Raw genomic sequence first — 12,958 nt, forward strand, 5'->3', positions numbered from 1 at the left:
AGTCTTTATTACAGTATACCAGCACCAGGTTTTGACCAAAGGAAATTCTAAAAGGTATGCATTTTAGGCAGAAGAGAAGTTAAGGAGAAACATAGAAGAGAGAAAGGGTAAGTGTGTGGGTGAATGTAAATGAACAGTAATTTTAAAAAACATCAATAAAATTGTCTCGTGGGCTTAAGGAAAAAAGAACTTCAAAAAGCAGACAATAGGGCATGTAACAGATACGGCATAATGGATTAATTGTTTCAAGTATCTTGTTTATGGAAAAATTAAACATTACTTTGATTAAATTTCAAAAATGTGAGTATTTTTGCATACCCATTAAAGATAACAACTAACAAACATAATATTCAAAACAGAAGGGGAAATATTATAATTAAAAAATAGACAACATGGTATATTTAAAAACAAATTATTAGTAACTACACATAAATTGACTAAATCTTCTATATTTAAAACCCAAAACATTGTCATGTTATATTAAAAAAAAAACACATAAGCTCTCCAGAGTAGACACATCCAAATAAAAGGCTCAGAAAAATTAATTGTACAAGGATGGTGAAGATAACCAAATGACATGGGGTGCCTGGGTGGCACAGTTGGTTAAGCATCCAACTTCAACTCAGGTCATGATCTCACAGTTCATGAGTTTGAGCTCTGTGTTGGGCTCTGTGCTAACAGCTCGGAGTCTGGAGCTTGTTTCAGATTCTGTGTCTCCCTCTCTCTGACACTCTGTCTCTCTCTTTCAAAAATAAACATTAAAGAAAATTAAAAAAAAAAAGATAACCAAATGGCAGTCCAAAGAAAAATGGTATCAAGAAGAGACTTTAATAAATATACTTTATGACGAAAGCTAATTACAAAAAAAAAAAATTTGACTTTAAGGCAAAAAGCATTGTAACAAATGTATTTCATTATTGTAAAATATTCAATTCACCCAGAATATGCATATATGCTTGCAACTAATAATATAGTCTAACTAATAGAAATTTAAGGGAAAATACAAAATACCAAACAACAGTGGGGTGTTTGGGACATGTCCGCTTCAACTGATAAAACAAATAAAAATTTAGTTGACAATGGTGCCTGGCTGCCTCAGTCAGTAGAGCATGCTGCTCTTGATCTTGGGGCTGTAAGTTCGAGCCCCATGTTGGGTATAAAGATTACTTAAAAATGCAATCTTTTAAAAAATAGCAGACAAAATATTAGTAAAGATATTAAGCAAGTTAAAATTCTTATTACCAAATTGATTTAATACAAATATATGAAATATTGAACCCATGAACTTTACAGCACACATTTATCAAGCACATATTTAGAAAATATGACTATATCATTGGCCATATATAACATCTGAATAATTTATAAAAGTCTGAAATCACAGAGAACATGTTCTCTGACAACAAGAAGATCAGTTACGTAAAACTGAAATAAAGCAACATTTCAATGTTTTCCTGAGTCAAAGAGGAAACCAAAAAGACACTTGAAGTTATTTTAAGCTGAGCAATGCTGTACAATAAGACTTGTCATAATCAAAAGAAAATGTATCAACATAACTATGCATATGTTGGGGGAAATTATGAATAGTAATGACGTACACAAATGTGTCTGATATATGGCAAATGGCAACACAAACTTTAAAACATATAAAAGAAAATAAAGATAAAAAATAGCAATGGGGCCAAAGTTCATGTAGGATCACTGCCAGAAATAGTAAGTCTACTGTAATTGTGAGTGTACTGAAGGGATCCAAGTAGATTAGAACGCGGGATAAAAGGAAACAACTTAGAGTACACACAATTTAAAACATCAATCTTTCAAAGTGTATTTCTTTCAAAGGGACACAAAATCCTGAACGAAAGTATGAGGTATTCTTTGGAAATTACATGGTGAGAAGTACGTGAAATAGACATTTTAACTAAGAGAAAAAGGAAATTGGAGGACACCAGAATCAACCATAAACCAACAGAACAAAACCACTATATAACTGAAATTTGTTATACTGACAGTAGAGGGTGCCATTGAACTAGGAATCTTGGAAGTCAGCAAAATCCACAAATAAAGGGAAGAAATCTCAGTGTCTTAGAGAGTTACTGTAAAAAATTAGATGCAATACACTTCAACTGAAAATTCCCCACAACAAAGTAAATATGATCAGAATAAAACTCTAAATCAATTCTGCAAATGGAATAAAATATATTCAAACAAGCATTTTTGGTCATGAAAAACCACCTCAAATTAGACATGTAAAAAAAGAAACAAAAATTAACAGAAATGTGAAGAAATGAAAATACAGTTAATTAGACTCAGAAAAGAAAAAAAATGACAAATTTATCTTCTGAATAAAAAGTAGATTTCAAGGAGACAAAATGAATAGACTCAAATGAAAATGTAATGACAGGCATTGAAGAAAGACAAGAAAGGATAAAAATAGGATTAAAAGAACAAATTAAGTAGGATTTTAAAGAATAAAAATAGGATTAAAAGAAAAACAAAGTCAGAAAAGAGTGGTAGACTTAGAAATTCAGCAGATACCATTCATATAACTGGAGTCTCTGGAAAAGGAAAACAATGGGATAAACTAAAAAGATCTAATATTTTTAAGTATATTGCAAGAAATCAATGTCTCAGAAATCAACCTGAATGTACTGGTTTGGTTTCTTCTCTCCTTGGCTTGCAGATGGCCACCATCTAGCTGTATTCTCACATGGCCCTTCCTCTCTGTACATACATCCCTCAAGTTTCTTATAGTTACACCAGGCTATTGGATTAGCCTCACTCAATACCATGTTTAACCTTAATTATCTCCTCAAAGGTCCCAACTACAAATACATTCACACTGGGACATAGGGCTTCAGAATATGAATTTTTAGGAGGACTCAATTCATTCAGCTACAGACATTTTAGTTTCTAGTGTCTTAATTTAATTTAAATTTAGCAGTAAGAAATTTAATAATCTTACCTTCTCTCATCTCTTACAACTGGGTAACTAGAATTTCACAGGGACTAACATTAACAGCTAAGGGTAAGTTAGATTACTCTGGTTACCAGTAGCCTTAATGTAGTGTCCCACATGGTAATGACCTACACTAATTCCACTTTTATTATTATTCCTTTATGATAAAAGAAATAGACGCACATAGTAAAAAACTTTAAATGCAAAGTGATAATAACTGAAAAGTGTCTCATCCTTCCTCCTATCCCAGTATCTATCACTAACCATTAACTTTTTAGCCATTTTTACATGTCAAAATTCTGTTTTGTTGTTGTTGTTTATTTACTCAAAGGAGTTCAAGTTGGTCTGTATAAAATGGGGGAATGTATGGTCTTTGATAAAATAAAAAAATTCAGGTTTGTTGGGATCCAGTTTTCAAATTAAATTATCAGGTTTCTCATTGTCTTTGATCAACTCTCCTGTGGGATGAAATGTTCTGTCTGGCCATGCCTGAGTTATGTGACTATTGTACTTTTATGGTACATACATACAAGGAAAACTAGGTGCTGTAACAGAAGGGGAAAGGGACAATAGGGAAGCAAATGCAATAGGCATTCATATGCAAGTAACATTTTAAAATATAATGCATACACTTTCATTTTTTAAAGAATATCTAACTCCTTAATTTGAGATATTTTTAGTTAGCACACTAGTACTTCTCTCTCATATCCTGAAAAACCACCTAGAGTCAACTCTCATTATTTGTGGTCATTATATTATATAAATTCATCACAATCAACTGAATCAGCAAATACTGAATGGTTACTCCCAGGGGAAACACAGAATTAGATCTATGCAAGCCCTCTGGTCACAACATTTGCATCAACCAATCAATACATAATCTTGTTTTATGCCTGTTTCCATTTAGAGGCTTCTTATTTAATACATACTGTTGATTCATCAACGCTTAATTCATGGCCAAAAGTGCTATAACTCATGCCTGAATGAAGCTTATCTAACATACCTATTTTCTCCATAAGACACATCACAGTTTTTTTGCACTAAGTACATTAGACAGCAGGCTGGCACTAGACTTGGAGTGCATTTTATTTTTATTTTTTTTTATATATGAAATTTATTGACAAATTGGTTTCCATACAACACCCAGTGCTCATCCCAAAAGGTGCCCTCCTCAATATCCATCACCCACCCTCCCCTCCCTCCCACCCCCCATCAACCCTCAGTTTGTTCTCAGTTTTTAACAGTCTCTTATGCTTTGGCTCTCTCCCACTCTAACCTCTTTTTTTTTTTTTTCCTTCCCCTCCCCCATGGGTTCCTGTTAAGTTTCTCAGGATCCACATAAGAGTGAAACCATATGGTATCTGTCTTTCTCTGTATGGCTTATTTCACTTAGCATCACACTCTCCAGTTCCATCCACGTTGCTACAAAAGGCCATATTTCATTTTTTCTCATTGCCACGTAGTATTCCATTGTGTATATAAACCACAATTTCTTTATCCATTCATCCGTTGATGGACATTTAGGCTCTTTCCATAATTTGGCTATTGTTGACAGTGCTGCTATGAACATTGGGGTACAAGTGCCCCTATGCATCAGTACTCCTGTATCCCTTGGATAAATTCCTAGCAGTGCTATTGCTGGGTCATAGGGTAGGTCTATTTTTAATTTTCTGAGGAACCTCCACACTGCTTTCCAGAGCGGCTGCACCAATTTGCATTCCCACCAACAGTGCAAGAGGGTTCCCGTTTCTCCACATCCTCGCCAGCATCTATAGTCTCCTGATTTGTTCATTTTGGCCACTCTGACTGGCGTGAGGTGATACCTGAGTGTGGTTTTGATTTGTATTTCCCTGATAAGGAGCGACGCTGAACATCTTTTCATGTGCCTGTTGGCCATCCGGATGTCTTCTTTAGAGAAGTGTCTATTCATGTTTTCTGCCCATTTCTTCACTGGGTTATTTGTTTTTCGGGTATGGAGTTTGGTGAGCTCTTTATAGATTTTAGATACTAGCCCTTTGTCCGATATGTCTTTTGCAAATATCTTTTCCCATTCCGTTGGTTGCCTTTTAGTTTTGTTGGTTGTTTCCTTTGCTGTACAGAAGCTTTTTGTCTTCATAAGGTCCCAGTAATTCACTTTTGCTTTTAGTTCCCTTGCCTTTGGGGATGTGTCGAGTAAGAGATTGCTACGGCTGAGGTCAGAGAGGTCTTTTCCTGCTTTCTCTTCTAAGGTTTTGATGGTTTCCTGTCTCACATTGAGGTCCTTTATCCATTTTGAGTTTATTTTTGTGAATGGTGTGAGAAAGTGGTCTAGTTTCAACCTTCTGCATGTTGCTGTCCAGTTCTCCCAGCACCATTTGTTAAAAACGCTGTCTTTTTTCCATTGGATGTTGTTTCCTGCTTTGTCAAAGATGAGTTGGCCATACGTTTGTGGGTCTAGTTCTGGGGTTTCTATTCTATTCCATTGGTCTATGTGTCTGTTTTTGTGCCAATACCATGCTGTCTTGATGATGACAGCTTTGTAGTAGAGGCTAAAGTCTGGGATTGTGATGCCTCCTGCTTTGGTCTTCTTCTTCAAAATTCCTTTGGCTATTCGGGGCCTTTTGTGGTTCCATATGAATTTTAGGATTGCTTGTTCTAGTTTCCAGAAGAATGCTGGTGCAATTTTGATTGGGATTACATTGAATGTGTAGATAGCTTTGGGTAGTATTGACATTTTGACAATATTTATTTTTCCAGTCCATGAGCAGGGAATGTCTTTCCATTTCTTTATATCTTCTTCAATTTCATAAGCTTTCTATAGTTTTCAGCATACAGATCCTTTACATCTTTGGTTAGATTTATTCCTAGGTATTTTATGCTTCTTGGTGCAATTGTGAATGGGATCAGTTTCTTTATTTGTCTTTCTGTGGCTTCGTTGTTAGTGTATAAGAATGCAACTGATTTCTGTACATTGATTTTGTATCCTGCAACTTTGCTGAATTCATGTATCAGTTCTAGCAGACTTTTGGTGGAGTCTATCGGATTTTCCATGTATAATATCATGTCATCTGCAAAAAGCAAAAGCTTGACTTCATCTTTGCCAATTTTGATGCCTTTGATTTCCTTTTGTTGTCTGATTGCTGATGCTAGAACTTCCAGCACTATGTTAAACAACAGCGGTGAGAGTGGGCATCCCTGTCGTGTTCCTGATCTCAGGGAAAAAGCTCTCAGTTTTTCCCCATTGAGGATGATGTTAGCTGTGGGCTTTTCATAAATGGCTGTTATTATCTTTAAGTATGTTCCTTCTATCCCGACTTTCTCAAGGGTATTTATTAAGAAAGGGTGCTGGATTTTGTCAAAGGCCTTTCTGCATCGATTGACAGGATCATATGGTTCTTCTCTTTTTTTTTGTTAATGTGATGTATCACGTTGATTGATTTGCGAATGTTGAACCAGCCCTGCATCCCAGGAATGAATCCCACTTGATCATGGTGAATAATTCTTTTTATATGCTGTTTAATTCGATTTGCTAGTATCGTATTGAGAATTTTTGCATCCATATTCATAAGGGATATTGGCCTGTAGTTCTCTTTTTTTACTGGTCTCTATCTGGTTTAGGAATCAAAGTAATACTGGCTTCATAGAATGAGTCTGGAAGTTTTCCTTCCCTTTCTATTTCTTGGAATAGCTTGAGAAGGATAGGTATTATCTCTGCTTTAAATGTCTGGTAGAACTCCCCTGGGAAGCCATCTGGTCCTGCACTCTTATTTGTTGGGAGGTTTTTGATAACCGATTCAATTTCTTCGCTGGTTATGGGTCTGTTCAAGCTTTCTATTTCCTCCTGATTGAGTTTTGGAAGAGTGTGGGTGTTTAGGAATTTGTCCATTTCTTCCAGGTTGTCCAATTTGTTGGCATATAATTTTTCATAGTATTCCCTGATAATTGTTTGTATCTCTGAGGGATTGGTTGTAATAATTCCATTTTCATTCATGATTTTATCTATTTGGGTCATCTTCCTTTTCTTTTTGAGAAGCCTGGCTAGAGGTTTGTCAATTTTGTTTATTTTTTCAAAAAACCAACTCTTGGTTTCGTTGATCTGTTCTACAGTTTTTTTAGATTCTATATTGTTTATTTCTGCTCTGATCTTTATTGTTTCTCTTCTTCTGCTGGGTTTAGGCTGCCTTTGCTGTTCTGCTTCTATTTCCTTTAGGTGTGCTGTTAGATTTTGTATTTAGGATTTTTCTTGTTTCTTGAGATAGGCCTGGATTGCAATGTATTTTCCTCTCAGGACTGCCTTCGCTGCGTCCCAAAGCGTTTGGATTGTTGTATTTTCATTTTCGTTTGTTTCCATATATTTTTTGATTTCTTCTCTAATTGCCTGGTTGACCCACTCATTCGTTAGTAGGGTGTTCTTTAACCTCCATGCTTTTGGAGGTTTTCCAGACTTTTTCCTGTGGTTGATTTCGAGCTTCATAGCATTGTGGTCTGAAAGTATGCATGCTATGATTTCAATTCTTGTAAACTTATGAAGGGCTGTTTTGTGACCCAGTATATGATCTATCTTGGAGAATGTTCCATGTGCACTCGAGAAGAAAGTATATTCTGTTGCTTTGGGATGCAGAGTTCTAAATATATCTGTCAAGTCCATCTGATCCAATGTCTCATTCAGGGCCCTTGTTTCTTTTTTGACCGTGTGTCTAGATGATCTATCCATTTCTGTAAGTGGGGTGTTAAAGTCCCCTGCAATTACCACATTCTTATCAATAAGGTTGCTTATGTTTATGAGTAATTGTTTTATATATTTGGGGGCTCCCGTATTCGGCGCATAGACATTTATAATTGTTAGCTCTTCCTGATGGATAGACCCTGTAACTATTATATAATGTCCTTCTTCATCTCTTGTTACAGCCTTTAATTTAAAGTCTAGTTTGTCTGATATAAGTATCGCTACTCCTGCTTTCTTTTGGCTTCCAGTAGCATGATAAATAGTTCTCCATCCCCTCACTCTGAATCTAAAGGTGTCCTCAGGTCTAAAATGAGTCTCTTGTAGACAGCAAATAGATGGGTCTTGTTTTTTTATCCATTCTGATACCCATGTCTTTTGGTGGGCGCATTTAATCCATTTACATTCAGTGTTATTATAGAAAGATACGGGTTTAGAGTCATTGTGATGTATGTTTTATGCTTGTAGTGATGTCTCTGGTACTTTGTCTCACAGGGTCCCCCTTAGGATCTCTTGTAGGGCTGGTTTAGTGGTGACAAATTCCTTCAGTTTTTGTTTGTTTGGGAAGACCTTTATCTCTCCTTCTATTCTAAATGACAGACTTGCTGGATAAAGGATTCTCGGCTGCATATTTTTGCTGTCTAGCACCCTGAAAATCTCGTGCCAATTCTTTCTGGCCTGCCAAGTTTCAAAAGAGAGATCAGTCACGAGTCTTATAGGTCTCCCTTTATATGTGAGGGCACGTTTACCCCTTGCTGCTTTCAGAATTTTCTCTTTATCCTTGTATTTTGCCAGTTTCACTATGATATGTCGTGTAGAAGATCGATTCAAGTTACGTCTGAAGGGAGTTCTCTGTGCCTCTTGGATTTCAATGCCTTTTTCCTTCCCCAGTTCAGGGAAGTTCTCAGCTATTATTTCTTCAAGTACCCCTTCAGCACCTTTCCCTCTCTCTTCCTCCTCTGGGATACCAATTATGCGTATATTATTTCTTTTTAGTGTATCACTTAGTTCTCTAATTTTCCCCTCATACTCCTGGATTTTTTTATCTCTCTTTTTCTCAGCTTCCTCTTTTTCCATAACTTTATCTTCTAGTTCACCTATTCTCTCCTCTGCCTCTTCCATCCGAGCCGTGGTGGTTTGCATTTTGTTTTGCATTTCCTTTAAAGCGTTTTTCAGCTCCTCGTGACTGTTCCTTAGTCCCCTGATGTCTGTAGCAAGAGATTCTCTGCTGTCCTGTATGCTGTTTTCCAGCCCAGCGATTAATTTTATGACTATTATTCTAAATTCACTTTCTGTTATATTGTTTAAATCCTTTTTGATCAGCTCATTAGCTGTTGTTATTTCCTGGAGATTCTTCTGAGGGGAATTCTTCCGCTTGGTCATTTTGGATAGTCCCTGGTGTGGTGAGGACCTGCAGGGCACTTCCCCTGTGCTGTGGTGTATAACTGGAGTTGGTGGGCGGGGCCGCAGTCCGACCTGATGTCTGCCCCCAGCCCACCGCTGGGGCCACAGTCAGACTGGTGTGTGCCTTCTCTTCCCCTCTCCTAGGGGGCGGGATTCACTGTGGGGTGGCGTGGCCCATCTGGGCTACTTGCACACTGCCAGGCTTGTGATGCTGGGGATCTGGCGTATTAGCTGGGGTGGGTAGGCAAGGTGCATGGCGGCAGGAGGGGCAGGCTTAGCTCGCTTCTCGTTAGGTGATCCACTTCAGGAGGGGCCCTGTGGCAGCCGGAGGGAGTCAGATCCGCTGCCGGAGGTTTGGCTCCGCAGAAGCACAGAGTTGGGTGTTTGCGCAGAGAGAGCAATTTCCCTGGCAGGAACCGGTTCCCTTTGGGATTTTGGCTGGGGGATGGGCGGGGGAGATGGCGCTGGCGAGCGCCTTTGTTCCCCACCAAACTGAGCTCTGTCGTCCGGGGGCTCAGCAGCTCTCCCTCCCTTTGTCCTCCAGCCTTCCCGCTTCCAAGCAGAACTGTTAACTTATGACCTCCCAGATGCTAAGTCGTGCTTGCTGTCGGAACACAGTCCGTCAGGCGCCTCCGCTTTTGCCAGCCAGACTCGGGGGCTCTGCTTGGCTGACGAGCCACCCCTCCACCCCAGCTCCCTCCTGCCAGTCCGTGGAGCGCGCACCGCCTCGCCGCCCTTCCTACCCTCTTCCGTGGGCCTCTCCTCTGCGCTTGGCTCCGGCGACTCCGTTCTGCTAATCCTCTGGCGGTTTTCTGGGTTATTTAGGCAGGTGTAGGTGGAATCTAAGTGATCAACAGGATGCGCGGTGAGCCCAGCGTCCTCCTACGCTGCCATCTTCCCTCTTCCCTATTGGAGTGCATTTTAAATAGTGAAATCACCAATAAAAGGCACAAACATGCAAAACACATGGAAGTAAGTAAACCACAAAAAGGACACTTGTTTACAATATGAGGGCTGAAACAGAAGGCAGAGCCTCTCCTTTTTCAACTTCAACTGGAAACCTGCACGTTGGGTGACTCAAATTTTTTTGCTTCTCTGCACATGTCTGCAAATGGTTGGAAAGCACTGTGCATGTTGACTAGGGAGTTCATATCATTTTGGATTTATATATACAAGTTTAGCAAGTAAATAAATATGCAAATACAGAATCTGGGAATAGTGAGAATCTATTTAATCGGACCTAAAAGGAAGGAGAACTAATCATATTTTATTAATCCCATACAGCTTGAGGTGGAATGGTCCAAGTTTAAATTCAATTATATTTTCTTTCAAATTTTACAGAATTAATTAGTATTTGATTTGTGTAGATTTTTGCTTATTTCCCTCACAGTTTCTAATTGCCTCTCTTCATCTCATTGAAAAAAGATCACTGGCAGTTAGATTCACCTAACTTAAATTCACATAGCTTAATCCCTGCATTTGTTCAGTGGTCTAATTTGCACCAAGAGTTTTACTCTTGGTTTCACTTTACTTTATTTTCATAGCAGGATGTCACAGCTGCTGTCAGCCTTAGTGCAATTCTGAAAGTAAGAAGCTCAGCCTTTTCCCAAGCCAGGTTTTCTTCTTATATAAGAGACAGGGAAGGCAGAGTGAGTTTTAAAGACAACTGAAATGATAAAAAGGCATGAAATAATACCAAAACTCTCAGAATTTCATGAAAAGGCTATCCCCACACTATTTCCATAATTATCCACTGTACAAAGTCCACACTATGTCCACTCTGTCAGCAGTAAGAGGGTAAAAATTAAATAATTACCTTTTCTTTTCCATAATTACTTTTCTGTTTCCAACTATCTTATTAACCTATATCTGTTTTGTTGATTAAGTCATATTTACTTTCTTACAAATTAGCACAATGATTTCTACAGGCATGATTTATTTAACAAAACATGTTAAAGCACCCTTGATCTTATATAATTTTTCTATTTAATCTAATAAAATAAAATAAGATACGTTATAATATATATCTTAGGTTATAATGATATATTTTTTTCCAGATCAAAATTACCCATTAAAACTCTTTGGTACTGTTTTTCTCAGAATAAACTAACATCACCACTCTCAGCCAACAGGACTTCCAACTAACAAATTCTAGGAATATTCCAGTCCAGTTGTAGATGGCTGTACAAAATGGACTTCTAACCTTACATCAAGAATGAAATGCATGATTTTAAGTAGATTCTTATACAAAAATCAGTGGGAAAAAGTGACTGTTTATGTATTGATCATCTCTCTCCTTGCACTAGAATGTTATCTTTATGAAAATATTTTCTTTATTCACAGCTGAAACTCCTGTGCCATGCCTGGTGAAGGCTTTAAGTAAATACTTTTGGAATGAATTGATGTTACTTATTGCTGCATTAAAAAGTCACCCTAAAATTTAGTGACTTAAAATATTTTGTTATCACTTGTGGTTCTAAGAAGTTGGCTGGGCTATTGTAGAAGTGATTCTTACTCAAGGTCTGTCACATGTTTGCAGTGAGATGGTGGCTGCAGCTGAAGTCACCTTGAAGGCCTTCTCACTCATGTCTGGAAGTTGGTGTTGGCTGCCAGCAGAACAGTAGTGCTGTCATTCAAAACACTTGCATTAGGCCTGTCTGTGTGGCCTGCCCCACAGCATGGTGGCTAGATTCCAAGAGCTAACTTCTCCCAGAAAAAAAAGAGAAAGTATGTGCATTTTTTACATGTATTTATTTTGGAGAGAGTGCAAGTGGGAGAGGGACAGAGAGGAAGACAGAGGATCCAAAGCAGGCTCTGCACTGACAGGCTGACAGTACTGAGGCCCATGGAGGGCTCGAACTCACAAACTGCAAGATCATGACCTGAGGCAAAGTCAGACACTCAACCGACTGAGTCATCCAGGCACCCCCAAAGTATGTGTATTTTTATAAACTAGTTTTGGAAGTCACATAGCATTGCTTCTATCATGTAGTTCCAACCATGTTAAAGGGGAGGGGCGATAGCTCCCATTGCTTGATGGAAGGTATGCTAATGCCATATTTTATGAGCATGGGGGATAAAATATATTGAGACAGCCATCTTTAGACAACTCAATCTTCCACAAAGGCTGATCAACAACAAACTATACTTGTTCATAAGCACATATGAGACATCCCCAGGTAGCATAAAAATAAGTTAGAAAAAAATAAGTTAGAGAAATTTTGAAGTCAGATGAAGATCCTCTAGTAGCACATAAGTTATATGATTAAAATAGAAAACTATGTTATGGATGTTTTATACACCTTGTCATGGTTGTGCAGAGATACTGACTCTTTTAGTGCCTGGAGAGCTCATCCAGGGGGATGGGAGCAACTAGGATATGGAAAAAGCGAAGTTCTGCTTCTTCTCTTCTACTTCAATCAAAGTATCTCCATTTTAATTTGCTTATGTAAACACAGAACTTTGGTTTTGTTTATTGATTCAGCTGAAGAGAAATATCTTGCCAATGAAAAGTTTGGTAACCTGTAGAGATGTATAAAATTATAGACATGCAAATATGCTGATTTCTGTTGATTCAGCTGCTGTCAATATTTCTTGTTTGTTTTTTGTCATTTTCAGAGATTTGATGGGAAATATTGAGAGAGAATTCAGAGGAAATGAATTGCAATTACATGGCATTCAAGACACCATTTACCCTTCCAGATATCAGATGTTCCTTAATCCCTCTAATTCTTCCTTCCAACATATCTTTCTAGCTGTCACTGTCAATTGGATTTAGTGCATTAAAAATAACTGCTTACATGGTTAAAAACTATCTTTGCTTATTAAAGTCTTTATCTTTCAGACAGACCACCATTCCTCCTTATCGTTTATGTGCCGTATTCCTCTTAGTTTCT

Source organism: Lynx rufus, unplaced genomic scaffold (genome assembly GCF_022079265.1).
Source record: "Lynx rufus isolate CCGP_SWC_20201006 ecotype Redwood Valley unplaced genomic scaffold, mLynRuf1.p SCAF_21, whole genome shotgun sequence".
Classification (NCBI taxonomy): Eukaryota; Metazoa; Chordata; class Mammalia; order Carnivora; family Felidae; genus Lynx; species Lynx rufus.